The sequence below is a fragment of the Calliphora vicina genome, chromosome 4, assembly GCF_958450345.1.
Source record: "Calliphora vicina chromosome 4, idCalVici1.1, whole genome shotgun sequence".
In the NCBI taxonomy this organism is placed as follows: Eukaryota; Metazoa; Arthropoda; class Insecta; order Diptera; family Calliphoridae; genus Calliphora; species Calliphora vicina.
In genome coordinates this window covers 20,478,803-20,494,785 of record NC_088783.1, presented here as the reverse complement: position 1 = coordinate 20,494,785, position 15,983 = coordinate 20,478,803, and positions in this window count along the sequence as shown.

Below are 15,983 nucleotides of genomic sequence, written 5' to 3'. Positions count from 1 at the left end.
ATTTATTAGGTATTGAAAATTAAAGGATTCTGACAAATAAGTTTCGTCCATTTCAATTGAGAGTATAATATTTTCATTATTTAAAGTTTTTTTTTTAATATTAAAATTTAAAAATTAAAATTTTTTAAATTCAGGTATTTAAGTTAAATTTATTTTTATACAAAATATTTGCATTATTAGTAATAATTTGAAGGTTATTTAAAATGTTCCTTGCGTTTTATTTTCTTTACACTCATGGTAGATTAAAATAATTTTCGATTTGTCAATTAAATATACGTACATACGAACATGACAAATCGTTTTGAAAATTTTTATTTATACTACATCGAAAAAACCTTCATGGTTTAATGAAATTATCAATAAAAAGAGGAGGTGTTTCAATATAAGTGTTATTTATTTCAAATTCATGATTACGAATATGTTTGGGCCAGATTCAGAAGCACGAACGGAAATAAATTTGCTAATTTTTTTTAAAAAAACTTAAAATATAATCAAACATTATTTTAAAACGGAGTGATTAAATAATGTGACATTTAAAAACAATTTTAAACCATAGATAAATACACATAGATCGGAAGATCTGCTGTCAAAGACCTAACTCAGTTGTCAAAAACCTAAGTGCGGACAATGTATTTGTAACAAAACTATGTGAATTACACTCTTACGAGTGTTTGTGAACCAGACCCCGAATTAGAGGGTTATTTATTTTTTAGAAACACGAACGGTAAATTTATTAAAAAAATTTGTACGAAAATCACTCAGTTTCTTAATATTTCTTAATGTGTTTTTCATACAAAAATTTTAAAAATAAATTTTCCTATATGTTACTTTTTCGTGGAGTAGATTTCTGCAGTTTATCTTAAAAATCCAATCCAATTATTTTACACTATAAGTTGCAACATCCTATTTAATATGTAATATATTGTATGTGTGTTATTAAAATTCAATTTGCTATTGGAACAAATTTATTTAATTTTTTTGATTTGTCCACAAATGATCAATAAAAATTCAAAACGACAATGTACAAAATCTTGACATCTTTGTAAATTTAGCATAAATCATCACATGCAGTTGGTACGTGATTCTGCACGGAATTTTAAAGAATTAACAAAATTATTTTAAAATTAAGAAAAAATGGGGAAACTAAATTATAGTTGCGGTGAAAATAATTACACTATGCAACAAATTTTTGGAAAATATTTGAATAAAAAGTCAAAGTTTAAAAATTCACCAAAAGAGTGGTGATTTTTTAAAGTCTCAGGAATTTTTATTTTTATCTTAAAGTATAATTTGGTGAAGGTGAAGATTCGACACAACAGAATATAGCTGTTGCTGTTTATTTTGAAATTTGTAATTTTTAAAATCTGTTACACAGTGTTATTGTATATTTTTTTAATATATAATTACTATATTTAAACAGATTTGTTATGGTTTTATATTAGAAAATTATGTGACATGTGTTGAAATTTCATATTTTTTTTATTAAATACATATTTGCGCATTTAATTTTTTCGAATAACAAAATTTTGTTCAATAATTTTTATAAATGAATGAATCTATGTAAATTAAATTAAAAAGGTTTATGTTAGTTATAAGCAAAGGTTTGAAAGAATTAATTCTATATTCAATTTTCTAAATCAAATTTTATCTCTCCATTAAAGAATTCATTACGAATTAATTCATAGGCTCAATTCCTTACTACTTCAAACGTATTGCATACATTCCTTTTATAATTAATTTTTTATAGAATTATTTCCTTAATGAATCATTCAAGTTTTCATTAATTCAATGTCATTTGAAAATAGCTTAGTAAAATTTATTGAATGATTAAATTTTTCTTCAATTAAAATTTAGTACAAGGCTACTGCAGCCGCAGCCACTATTTATAAACAGTGCCATCTTCCTTCGAGTAGCTTCATGATTGTTCTTAACAGACAAAACTAGAGTATTCAAATTCTAGAACTTTTAGTAGTTTCAATGTTAACGTTAGAAGCTTAAACATTTAGTGTTGCCATACTTACAAACAATGCTAGTAACTACGTGCTACCTTCATTGTTGATAAGTAGAAGCTTTTTCAATTCATTTTGTAAATGATTAAAATTAGATTTGAATGATCAAAAATTAAAACATGCAAATTTTTAATGAATTTCAATGAATGTATTCTATTAAAAACCCTGATGAGTTTGTTTTATTGGGAATGTCTTTGTGGAATGAATTGCTGACATTTTTAATCCTGAATTAGGTTAGGGTCTATTGGCAGCCATTCGTCAAGCAGCTCAATTGGGTCCATTCAAAACAGAACCCATTGTGATACCCAAGAGGTAAACAGCAGATGAAGGAGTAGATTCGTATTAGATTCATACTTGATAGCTCATCTAAACACGATAGGAATGGGATTCCGAGGATACGTTTCCTCAAGTTTTGTCCGAGCCAGGCATTGGCACAATATGTGGGACACAATAGCCTCCTCTTATGATAGCTTCTACAGTAGTCGTTGTACCTTAGGCCCAGCCTTCTAGCATGTTTCCCAATTATACAGTATCATGTAATAAAGGAAACAATTAGCCTTATTTGCTCACAACGGAATTCCATAAGTAGATTCGTCCTACCGTCATCATATATGGGCCAAGTCAACCTCGTTAAAGCACAGGAGGGTTCATTGCTCCATCTGTTTTGTGCAGCCTCATATACACGCAGAGAAAAAATATAGTTGGGCATGGTTACTGTAACCATTTCAATATTGTTACAAGTTTTTTAACTATATTATAGTCACAGTAACCATTTACATGATTGTGGTAACCATAATATGGTTAACTTACGATTCACATGATTGTATCAACCATATATATGGTTACAGTAAACATATACATATATGTTTGTGACAACTATTTATATGATGAAGGACTTATCATATTATGGTGCTCTCGGCTTAAGGCTTATCATAATCTGAGAACAACATATTATGATAAAATTATTCATCATAAATATGGTTGCCACAAACATATATATGTTTACTGTAACCATATATATGGTTGAGACAATCATGTGAATCGTAAGTTAACCATATTATGGTTACCACAATCATGTAAATGGTTACTGTGACTATAATATAGTTAAAAAACTTGTAACACTATATAAATGGTTACAGTAACCATGCCCAATTATATTTTTTCTCTGCGTGTAGTCTCTGCTGTACAGTCATCTTGCATTTTGCAAGGGAAATACCAGAAAAGTGATCGATCGCTAATTCATCTGCTATACAGTTATCCTGTTTTCCAACGTGTCCAGGGACCAGGATATAAGCGTTATCCTAGAATGTCCCGCTATCTCACTTAGGGATACCCGACATTCCTCGATTAACCTAGATGTGGTGAAAACACCCGCTATTCCATTAACGGCAGCCTTGCTATTAGTAAATATACATAGCAATAATCTCTAAATAAAGAAACCTCCACCGACCTAATTACCCCTATATATAAATATACCCTTATGACATTGTCAGGGAGTTCCGCGCAGGCATATATCCCTGTTCGGGATTATAATATGGAAATGCATGTCGAAAAGTGATTTTGCGATGCAGTAATCGACATTACTATGTATATGCCTGTAGTAATTCAGTATCTTAGAGTGCCCAAGGTCCTTACCAGACCACGAACAGCCAGCATTCAGTCTCACAGCAGAATTGAATTGATTTGTATCATCATCAATTCAACTAACCAGTTTAAAATAATAAAATCTGTATCGCAATAGTCCTCGTTCAACGGCCTTCCGGTGAGTAGCATTCTCCAAGGCGTGCCACCACAGATGGGTTTAAGATCGAACTGATACCATTCGGCATAATAATTCCATGATAACTTTTTATCTAGAATGATGCCAAGGTACTTTGCATTATCTCTGATCTCAAGATTAATTCCATTCAGTTTAGGTGATCTTGTAGATAACCAGTTTAGATAATATTATCAGATATTAATACCGCAACATCAGCAGCATACGCGACTTTTTTGATCCTTCTGCTATTCATTTTGAGCAGCAGGGTATTCATAGTCATATTCCATAAAAGTGGTGATAGTACACCTCGCTGCGGGGTTCCACGATTGTCCACTTTTCACTGGTTCCTCAAAATTTTTAAATGTTCACTTTTTGCAAGAAATCGATGTACAGTGGTCATATCTACTATTTCGCCATAAAATAAAATTGTAATGTATTAAAACAACAACAGTTTTTGGTCTCTACTGAAAATTTTTAAATTTTGAGTTGACTCTCTTTAGAGGAACCAGTGCGATATGGCACTGAATTAAGATTTTGGTCAATATTAAATTGAATTAATTAATTCGAAGCTCTGTTTATACGTTTTTGACTAGTTTTAAATTCAAACAAACTTATTTGAATAAAAAATAAAAATTGTTGATGTGAATTTTAAACTGTGACCATAATATTGTTAAAAAACTTGTTAAAATGTTTAATTTATTGCGGTGATCATGATAAAACTATATCTTTTCTCAGCGTATGCTCACAATCTTGTTTTACATATATAAATATTTTGAAAATCGAATTTTTCTCATCATTGTGGACTTTTATTTGTATATTTTCCCAATTCAAATGTCATTTGAAGACGTCATAGCCATTGCAATGCTGAAAATACATATCAATTTACGTCTAATTTATTTTCATTCATCCCAAATTATTCATTCATTAATTTTCTTTATAATTGGCAAGATCAAATATTTTGTTGTTTTTGAAAATTTAACAAAATACTTTGCAACATAATTATTTTAATTGTTCGCAAAATATTATTTTGCAAACAATTTGAACAATGGCACCCACAAATCATGAAAATATTACAAACAGCTGTATGTCTGTTAATGTTAATGTCACATTTCATGATGTTTTATATCATTGAATTTTTTTTTTTTAAATTTTCTTTCTGTGCATTTCGATTATGTCGTTTTAACTTAACGGCAAAGAATTTGTCTTATAATTTTTCATTTATTTTTTTTTTTTTGTGAAAATAATAAAGAAATCTGAACCAAAGAAATACATGACAATGAACTTATTGTTGTGGATTGTTTCTTGTGTTTTTAGGATTAAAAAACAAATTTATTGGTTCAAAAAAGAGCAATGCAAAAGGTGTACCCTACACAGAGATTCGAATTAATTAATTCTTAAGCTTAATTTAATGAAATCATAATGAAGAATTAAAAATTTCAGCAAATCATTCCCCACATCTTCTACAAAAAAGAAGATTAAAACAAAAAGAATGTTTAAGAAAACTATATGAAAAGTACCGTTACTTCAATATTTAATTTGATGATTTCAAAACCAAAATAATAAACGATTGTTTCTATAAACAAGTAAGAGAGCTATATTCGGCTGTACCGAATCTTATATACCCTTCACCAAATTATACTTCAAAATACAAATTTTAAATATTTTTAGATAAACAAAATTATTTTTTTTCCAAAGTTTTTTGTAATTTTTTGTTAAAAATGTTTTTTGAATTGTTATTTTAAATATTTTTTTTTTAAATTTTAAAAAAAAATTTTTGTTTTTTAATCTTTTTTTGGTGAAATAAAAAATTCCGCTTAAAATTTTTTTTTCCAATTTTGACCCATTGTAGGTCCAACTTTGAAATATGAATCATTAGATATCCATATTGTCTATAATAATGACTTAGCCAAAAATAGGTCAAAAATCGAGGTTGTCCTGGTTTTTTGCTCATATCTCAGCCATTTGTGGACCGATTTTGCTGATTTTAAATAGCAAACTTCTCGAAAGCATGTCTGACAGAATTATTGAAGATTTTGATCCCGAAGATATCTGGGGTCTTCAGAAAATTGATTTAAACAGACAGACAGACGGGCGGATATGGCTATCTATAAGGATCCAGAACATATATAGTTTAGAGGGTCGGAAATGAAAAATATAGAAATTACAAACGGAATGACAAGGGTATAAGAAACAGCAGTTTCAAACAGTATAAACAAATCGTGAGACAACATTTGGGAGTAAGATCTAGTAAAACTACACCAAGACTTTAGAACAAGAGAGTTTTAGAACTATCCAAAATGACGTTCCAGTTGGTTATCAATAATCTAAAATTGGAAATTTGTTCTCGGACTTTTAGTCGCAGGGTAAATGTCCCAATATTTTATGGGATAGCAAAAAAATAATTAACACTCCATCAATAGTAAATAGTTTAATTCGCAAATTAGAGAGTTTGCAGGTTATAAAGTCTTGTGGAAAGAGCTGTAGAGTGCCTACAATTCGATACTTTTAATTTTTTCAAAAGAAAATAAATTTATTGTTTGTTTAAGAGATACAAACGATTATCGCAATAATAATTAAAAGTTCTTAAAAAACCCGTAAATTTTCCAGATTATTGGCTTAATTGTTCATTGGTGTTATTTATTTTATTTGAGCTAAAAGATTTGCAATATTAATGGCTGAAGTGTGTGTCATACACATCAAATACCCAAAAAAAACACAATTGAAATTTCTCACATATCTTCTTGTTTACTACTTTATTTTGTATAAGCAGACAAAAAATTGCATAAATAATTTACAATTTTTTTTTTTAAAATACTAATTAAATGTAAATAATGGAAAATTATTAATATTGACTTGGTTCAGCTTTGATCTTAAAATCTTTAATTTTTATAATTGTTTTTTTTTTTTGTAAAAAGTATTTAGCATTTTGTTTATAAACAATTCCAATACAATCAAACGAAAAGTAATTAAAACGCTTTTAATCAAATAAATACAATCTTAAAGAAATTTAAGAAAAACAATTTTCTATACAAGAAATCAATTCAACAAATTGCCCACAAAGACAAATACATGGATGGTTGGTTATTTTTAAAAATATGCCATTTTTTATGGCATATTTTTAGCATTCCCAAACGAACAAACAGACAAAAACAAAAACAAAAATATGCAATTAAAAATGACACATAAAAAACAGCAAATAAATTTGCCTTCGTGATGTTTTTGAAAATGAAATTCGGTGGCGCAGTCATGCCAATCCAACTTACAGATGCCTGACAAATGTCATGCAGTTTAAACATTGTCATGCTCATGTCAATATAAATTTCAATATAATGAGGCTAACAGCAACAAAAACAACAACATAATCACAATGATGCCCAACACACTCAAAACAATAATAAACATTTGTGTTTTTGCCATCATTTTGCGTTTCTCATTTACCGTTATAAAACGGAAATTGTATGTTTGTTCACACGAGTACTCAAACTAATGAGTGAGTGAGTACATACTCATGCACACCCACATGTCCTCACTCAACAATTTGTTTTTGTTGTTTTGCATATTTTTTGACATTTGATTGTTTGTTTTTGCTGTTGTTTTCTTTGTATAGCAATGTTTATTTGGAAAATAAATAAAATTATGAATGGAATAACAAATTGTATTTGGAAAATGAAACGATCATTAAGAAAATATTATTTTAATATTATTTGTTAAGCAGCAATTAATTGCTTTGATTGAGGGGTGGTAGTTTTTAATTTGTTTGAACAATTGCTGTAGAAATAATTCTAATTTAGAAGTAAAGTGCTAGATTTAAAAAAGTTATTTGTGATCTTGTTTAACTAACATTTAAATATCTTTAGGATTAACTTTACAATAATTACAGTAAATAAAAACATTGCAATTATTTTAAAAATTCCATTTTCAAATCAAATTTTAAACTACGAAATACATTCCATATTATTTCTAATTGTAACACAAACATTCTTTGATCTTTTAAAATAAATAAATTCAAATTAAATGTAAAATGCATCTAGAAGAAAAGTAAACAAAATTGTTTACTAAGTAGTTCTATTTTGATTAAAATTAATTATTAACAATGATCTTAATTGTCTGGTTTTACAAACATAAATCATGTGAATATGGGAATTTTATTTAGTAAATTAAATTTAGTAAATACATATTTGCATGGTGGCGCTGTTCGAAGGAGGACAGTGTCTGACCGCCTTTTGGGTGTAACACTTTATATGCTCAACCAAAAAAGATTTATGTTTTGTGGGAGTACATGATATAAATAGAAAAATGAAGAAGACTATTGTAATATGTAAACAAATAATAAATTTAAAAAAAAAAAATTTAAAAAGGAATGTAAAATTGCTCTTTATGTGTCAAAGTTATATAACATGCTTTTCAATTATTACTAAATATCGTCTACATTACATAAAATTAGTCTATTAGTGTTTTGGTCACGTCTCTTTCAAACCATTAAACTTATGTTAGATTTTATATCTGTACACATTTGTTTGGTACTTTTTCATAAAATGTTTTTCTATACACAGACATATGGATATTTTATTGCAAGCTCTCACGACGATCCTAACGGAATACAAATTTTATTACATATTGTTACGTTTTTACCTTTTAAAAATGGTGGTTTATTTATATAAAATAAACCGTATTCTTTTACTTGCAAATAAAAGCGATCAGTAGTTTAAAAATTGTAACAATTCTTTATTTATTCAAATTTAATACACAAACTTATATTACATACTTTAAAAACACACTGGTAATACCCAGCAACTCGAAGTTACTATTTATATACACAGTCCCAACTTCTAGTAGTATCATGAATTATATAACGGAAAAAACTAGAATGTTCTATTTCCACAATGATCATCTAGAGCTTTTAGCAGATTTAACAGTTAATATTCATATTTATAAACAATGTTAATAACAGCATGCTATCAATATTGTTGATAAGTAGAAGTTTCTACAGATATAAATATTTATTAACATGATGCATGGTGCAAGATGTCGTTACAAACAGTTAAATTCAAATTGATAATGTAATTTCGTTATAATATATCACAAAATACCAACAAATTTATAATATTCCCAATAAAATTTGAAATTGATTCCTTCAGTAATGTACAAAATAAACAACATGGTTTTAAGCCCGGGCCTTTTGAATGAAACACAAGTTTTTGGATAAAAATGTAAATGTAATGTGTAATTTGTTTATATATTAGATCAGGATTAAAATATTATCGTTAAAAAAACGCATAAAAACATACTTTTTAATTTTGTTTGTAGTTTTCTTCTTTGTTTTTTAAAATGGTTTTATATCAAACATCCTTAACATTTAATGTGGTGACTTATGGCAGTTAGATGTATCTATTGATAAGTAAGAAACTTGTTACCATTTCCTGGTTCGTGCAGTTTTTTAAGGGGGCAAAATAAATATAACTCATTTTCCCAAAAATTTGAAATGTGCGAAAAATTACCTTTTGTTCTGCGGCTCCTCATATGATATGCACATATGCGGGTTCTCCAAACCTCAAATGAGTGAAAATATTCACCATTTCTTTCAATGATTTTCCTAGAACTCGGGCCGCCAAATTTTCATTATTTTGAAATATTATTTAAATGTTCTTTCTGCTGCCATACAAATTTTTTTGAATGGCAACACTTTACTGTAGAAATGGCGACAATTTCAAATCTTCTGTTTATAACTTAAATACATTATTCATCAATATATCGGGAATTCTTCCGGCTCGATTGCTATTTAAAATTGACAAAATCGTTTCAAAAATGGCTGAGATATAAGGATAAAACCGGGACAACCTCGATTTTTGGATATTTTTTTTTATATATATCTATACTAAGTCATTAATATATACAATATGGATATCTAATGATATATATTTCAAAGCCTATTGCAACGATGTATATAATACTGTAGTAAGTTGGACCTACAATAGGTCAAAATCGGGAAAAATATTTTTAACCCGATATTTTTTTCATCCAAAAATTTTTTTCGTCTTATCTTCTTTTTCCAAAAACATTTTTAAAAAATTAAAAAAAACTTGGAAAAAACAATTTAAAAAAAAAAATTTTAAAAACAATTTTAAAGTATAATTTGGTGAAAATCAAGAATATTTAAAAAAAATATTTTAAAGCATAATTTGGTGAAGGGTATATAAGATTCGGCACAGCCGAATATAGCTCTTTTACTTGTTGTATATAAGTTTGACATTCTTTTTTGTAATTTCTACAAAATTTATTTGCAACCCTATAAGGTATTTATTATATATGCTCGATCTTTATAGATATCGAAGTCTGTCCGTGTGTTGTTTGAAATAGGTATCCCTTAGACTCCAGGATTCCTAAAAACTTAATCATGGTTGCCAATTTAGCCATTTTCCAGCTAGATCTAGTGATTTTATTTTCATTTAGCCATAAAAAATGGCTAGATTTAATCTAGCCGGAAGATTTAGCCATTTTATTTTAGCCTAGCCTTTTTTTATTTTAAACTTTTCTTGAAATTTTTTAAAAAATATACCAATATTTTTAATTAAATGACAAAGAAATAGTCTTTTTTAAAAAAATTCTTACGTAGTGGAGTTGATGAGAAATCATATTCAAAAATCAATTTTGCATTTATTTAATGGATCCGATTTTGTTTATAAGTGCCCAGAAATTAGTTTAATTTATCAAAAAGGAACAAATTTATATTGATATTACGATTTTTTAAGCTGCTAAGAAATGTAATATTTTATATACTAGTAAAGTCGATCTCACTAAATAGAAAGACAATATTTATGAATTTGTATTCAGTCATTTTGGGTTTTCTGAGCTGAAGAGTTGGCAACCTTGAACCTAATACTGCTCTTATCATCTCAAAGAATTCTGACATTCTTTGAAACGATTTTCTTAGCAACATGTTGCTGCAAGAAAAAAAGTTACTGAAACAATATTTCTAGCAAAAAGCACATAAATATTGACAGTTACATTAATTTGCTTTATTTTATTGGGTGTATGACTTAAAAATGTGAGATTTACAATAGATGGCGTATCTTTGTTTTCAATAACTTATATCTGTGTAATTTTGAAGGGTGAAAACTTCAGCCAGATAGCTCCTTTCGTTTGGGCCCAATTCTGTTTTCAACAGACTGACAGACAGACGGACGGACATAGCTAGATCGTCTTTGAATTTTATGAGGACTTATAATATACATATATACATATATGTACAAATGTGAGTCTGCCACAAATATTTTGATGTGTTACAAACTGAATGACAAAATTAATATACAGCTCATCTTTTTTGATGGTGGGTATAAAAATATGTTGATGGTGGGTATAAACCAAATCGGGTGTTGCAGATAAATACAAAATATACAAAAATCTGTATTATATAGTCTTAATTCCATTTTATACTGCTTCCCAAAACAAACTTCTCCTTTAGACGACTTGAATTAAAAATCTATGTTTATTATAAATTTTTTAAAGGCGCCATATTTATTTTAAATATATGTTTTTTTAATAATATATATGCAATTCTAATGTTTGTATTTAGACATTTAGTTGTGACACCTACATTAATTGGCAACGTAACCATAAAACTACTACAAATTAAAATCATGCAAAAAAAAATTTAAATTTATTTAAACATTTGTTTAACATTACCTTACTACGTAGGATTTTAAAAATAAATTTTTATTTTTTTTACTAAACTATCTCTATAAAATATAAAAAAATTAAGATAAACTAAATTTTATTCATTTTTAAAGAGAATGATTTTATATTAATAAAACTTAGAACAAACATAACTATGTATTTCTAAATACCTTTTTATACTCAAAATATGTGTATCTAGTTGTTGATGTTGTTCTCTGAAAATATTTTGAAAATAAGAAAAATTTTAATTTCTGTTTTTTCGCTTGGTAATAAAATAAATCAAACTGGTTGGCCCATACAGATTTGCATATAAAATTTAATTAATTACGAATGAAAATTCATTTTAAATATAAAAAGTTAAATATTTTTTTCGTGTTGTGGCTAAAATTTCCAATACGAAGAATACAGTTTTCAAGAAAAATTTTGCGTCAACAAAAATGTTTCTGAAAAATAATTTCTTATGTTCAATCAAGCGTTTTTTGTTTAGTGAATTAGAAATGTGGAATAATTATATGTATGTGTGTGTATATTTGTGTGAAAATTGTAGTTTATTTCTTTTTCGCTTTTGAGGCCAAAATTTAGAGTGTTACCTACGATATACATCCGTTGTTGTTTGCGATTTTTACACGCAATTTCCATTACAAAGTGTTGTTAAATTTTAATTTAAAATGATTCGTGTAATTATAAGAAATACAGGGTGGTGTAACAAGATTAGTTAAATAAATATTTATCGTTTTAATTGTTAATCCCGAATTTAAAAATAATAACTTCAACAATCAGAAGATCAGAGCAATTAAAAAAATGGAAATTAATTTATAACTTCTAAGCAGATAGTCCATTTTTAATAAGACTCCAACTTTATGTCATGGATTTGGATCTAATAAACTAACGGCGAGCAGAACCATAAGGCCAGTTTATTTAATAACACCATTTGCTTTAATACTCTGTACTATTGTAATTAACATAATCATTATCACCCACATAATGATCATCAGCCATTTTGTTAAAAAATCCTCTTGTGGGGTGCACTCGTGTGTACTCGTTCATTTGTAAGTGGTTGTTGTTTTACAAATTTACATTTTGTTTTTTTTTGTTTTTCTCTCATTTCATTTTATTAGTGTGGTTGTTTTTGTGTTTGTTTATATTTAAAACACAAGCAAGCACCTGTCTGTTGTGATGTTTTCTCTCCCACTGGGTTAATTACTCGCCGAGTGCTAAAAGATGTGGGAAGAAGATGTTGGTGATAAATTTTACCTCAAAAAATCTAGTTGAGACTTTTCAATATTTTATACTTGGTAAGCAGGAAAGTAAAAAAGAATGCAGTGAAATTTCTTTTATTTATAATATTTAGTTTTAGAAATTATGTATGTGCCAGTCTTTTGGCAGTTTGTTTCTCTGCAATTTAGAGAAATAGAAGTAAAATAAGCATATAAAATAGCAATTTATATTATATTTTCTTTATTATTTATTATAATTGAAAAATTAATTTTATTTTCTCATAATTTATAGTTGAATAATTTAATATTTATGGTTTACATTTATTTACTTCCTGTAGCCATTACAAGTTTATTGCCAAAGGAAATTATAATATTGCCTGTTAACTGTGCATTTTCTTAGGAATTTTAGAATTTATTTAAAATTTTAAATATTTAAATAGACTATTTATAAGTACTACATAAATTACTTAACATGTCTAGAGAATACGAGTGTCCCCTTTGAAACTCTTCCGAATGTATGACTTAAAAATGAGGGATTTACAATAGATTTTTAATAATTTAAATGTCATTTTGAAGGGTACATTTCTCTCATTTATTCTCACTTAGTTATTGAACAAAGTTTTCTTAGCTTCGAAAATGTCGAATTTTGTAGCAACAAAGCGTTTTATGCGGGAAGTTTTGCTTTACTTCTTCAATTTGAAATAAAAAGTGCCGATGAAGTACACCAATTGGTCGCCAAAGCTTATGTTGAATGTGTACCATCGCGATGGATTGGTTTCAACGTGCGAGAGATAGTTTGTTCCGTTCAGAAGTGGTGATTTTGACACGGAAGATCAAAGATCTCACAGATCAGCCAAAAAAGATTGAAGACCTAGAATTGGAGGCATTTGTCAATGAAGATTGTTATAAAACTCAACCAGAATCTAGCAAAATTTTTGGGAGCTACTCAATCACCAATTTCAAAACGTTTGCAAGCAGCAGAATTCATCCAAAACCAGGAAAATTGGGTAATGTACGAGTTGAAGCCGAGAGAACTTGAATGTCCGAAATGATGTTAGATATCTATAAAAGAAAATTATTTTTGCATCAAATCATTAATTGCTATGAAAAATGGATCCATTACGATAAACCGAAGCGTAAGAGATCGTGAAGACCGGCCAACCAGCCGAATCGACACTAAAGCCAAATATCAATGGGGCTAAGGTAATGCTATGTATTTGGTGGCCCTAAATAGGATCCTATCTATTATGAGCTGCTGAAATCTGAATAGACCATCACAGGGAACCTGAACCGAACGCAACTGATTCGTTTGAATCCATCATTGGATGAAATTCTCCCAGAATATGCTGTCAGACATGAATCCGTAATATTCTTTGTGGACAACGCTAGGCCACATGTAGCTATACTTGTTTAAAGTATTTAGAATGAAGAAGTTTGGAAGTTTTACCACATTCCCCTTATAGTCCAGTCCTTGCTCCGTCCGACTATTATTTGTTTCGATCGATGCAGAATGCTCTAAAATCTTTCAAAATAAAAGCTGAAGATTTCATAAAATCCCGCATTTTTAAGTCATACTCCCAATTTTGTATTGGAATTTATATTTTAGTTGTTCATTTCTTTTTAAATATTGTTATTTTAAACCAAAACTTGAAACTTCAGCATTTTGTTTTCGATAACGCAGAACAATTTTATACATTGGATGCATTGAAGTAAACCAGATACTTTTGATTACAAACAAAAGCAGTTTGGAAATTCAAAATTGTAACATTTATTCAAATTTACACAACAACAGTTGAAATATTACTGTGTTTTTAATACACACATACTTAAAATACACTTAATAATGTGCAAGAATACAGTTGATGTTATCTCTAACAGCGCCAAGACAAACTGACTAAAGACTGCAACCGCAGCCATTATTTATACGCTGCGTTATCTACCTTCGAGTAGTTTCATGAAAGAACTTAACAGACAAAACTAGAATATTCGAATTCTAAAGCTTTTATCAGTTTCAATGTTAATGTTAGCAGCTTACATTGTTGATAAGTAAAAGATTCTACTGATGGACATGTTTATAAACATAATGAATGTTGCAGGCAGCCGTTACAGACCATTAAATTCAAATCGATAATGTAAATTCGTAACAGTATATTTTTAGGAAAATTAACCACAACTCTGGCCATTAACAATCGATTAAAACGAATGATAGCTTATGCCATTCAGAATAAATCGATTTTTAAAACACTGCACTTAGTCCTTTATTCTTCTACTGTAGCACAGTGTTATTAAACAAAATTAAATACGAATATTTCAACTAAATCTTACAACATTAAAACATAAATTTAAAGTAGATGTATTTAATAAAACTAAAAGATTTTTATTTTAGCAAACATTTTCAAATAACAAAAACAACAAGAAAAAAATGTTAATTGTTATTACTCACAGAGAAGAATCGCCGGCGATGTTAAAATAGACAACCCAGCAGTTAAGCAAGTATTCATTGAATCCCTTTATAGACAGTAATTGTCATTAGTATCTGATAACTTGGCTGACTTCAATTTATATTTTTTTGGGTAAGTTGACACGTATGTTATATTTGTAGTACGGAGAATCTCTCGTGAAGATAATTGTCACTTAAGTGTCTCCAAGTAATCTAGAGTGTAGTCACTGTTAAAGTTTACTATACTTCAATTGTTTGTAATTGCTGGTTTTATACAAATTGTGTTTATATAATTCTGATAAAGTTTATTTTCTTTTTGCTTAAATCCCATGTAAACTAGCGTGAAGTCAATTGTCACTTTAGTGTCTCTAAGTAACCTAAAGTGTAGTCACTTGAAGCATTTATATTGTACTGCATTTTAGAAAGTAGTTTTGTTACCCACCAGAAGTAATATATTGTAGAGTTTTCGGAGGAAAGTTTGTTTACAAGCAATCGGTTATTGGACTGCCTTTTTAACTGACTATTTGAGGTAAATTAGCACCGGTACTTGTTAAAATTACTAGTTATGTAGCAGATCAAGTAACCAATTAGGTAGCTAGTAAGATAACTGACTCTATATAACCTGTATGTCAAGCTTATGCGTTGACTACTTTGGATCAGCATTCAGATGCACGTGTTTAAATAACTAGTCACGTAACTACTCCTAAGTGATGTGTAAAATCACTAGTTCAAGACAGTCACCAAGAACTGCTGGGAAATCAAAAAGAATGTTAATGTATATAATGAAATCAAAAACAACAACATTTATTTAATATGTGTATAAATTTATTAAACACATACACACTATCGGTGAGCGTTTTATAAAGATTGAAAATCAAAAACGA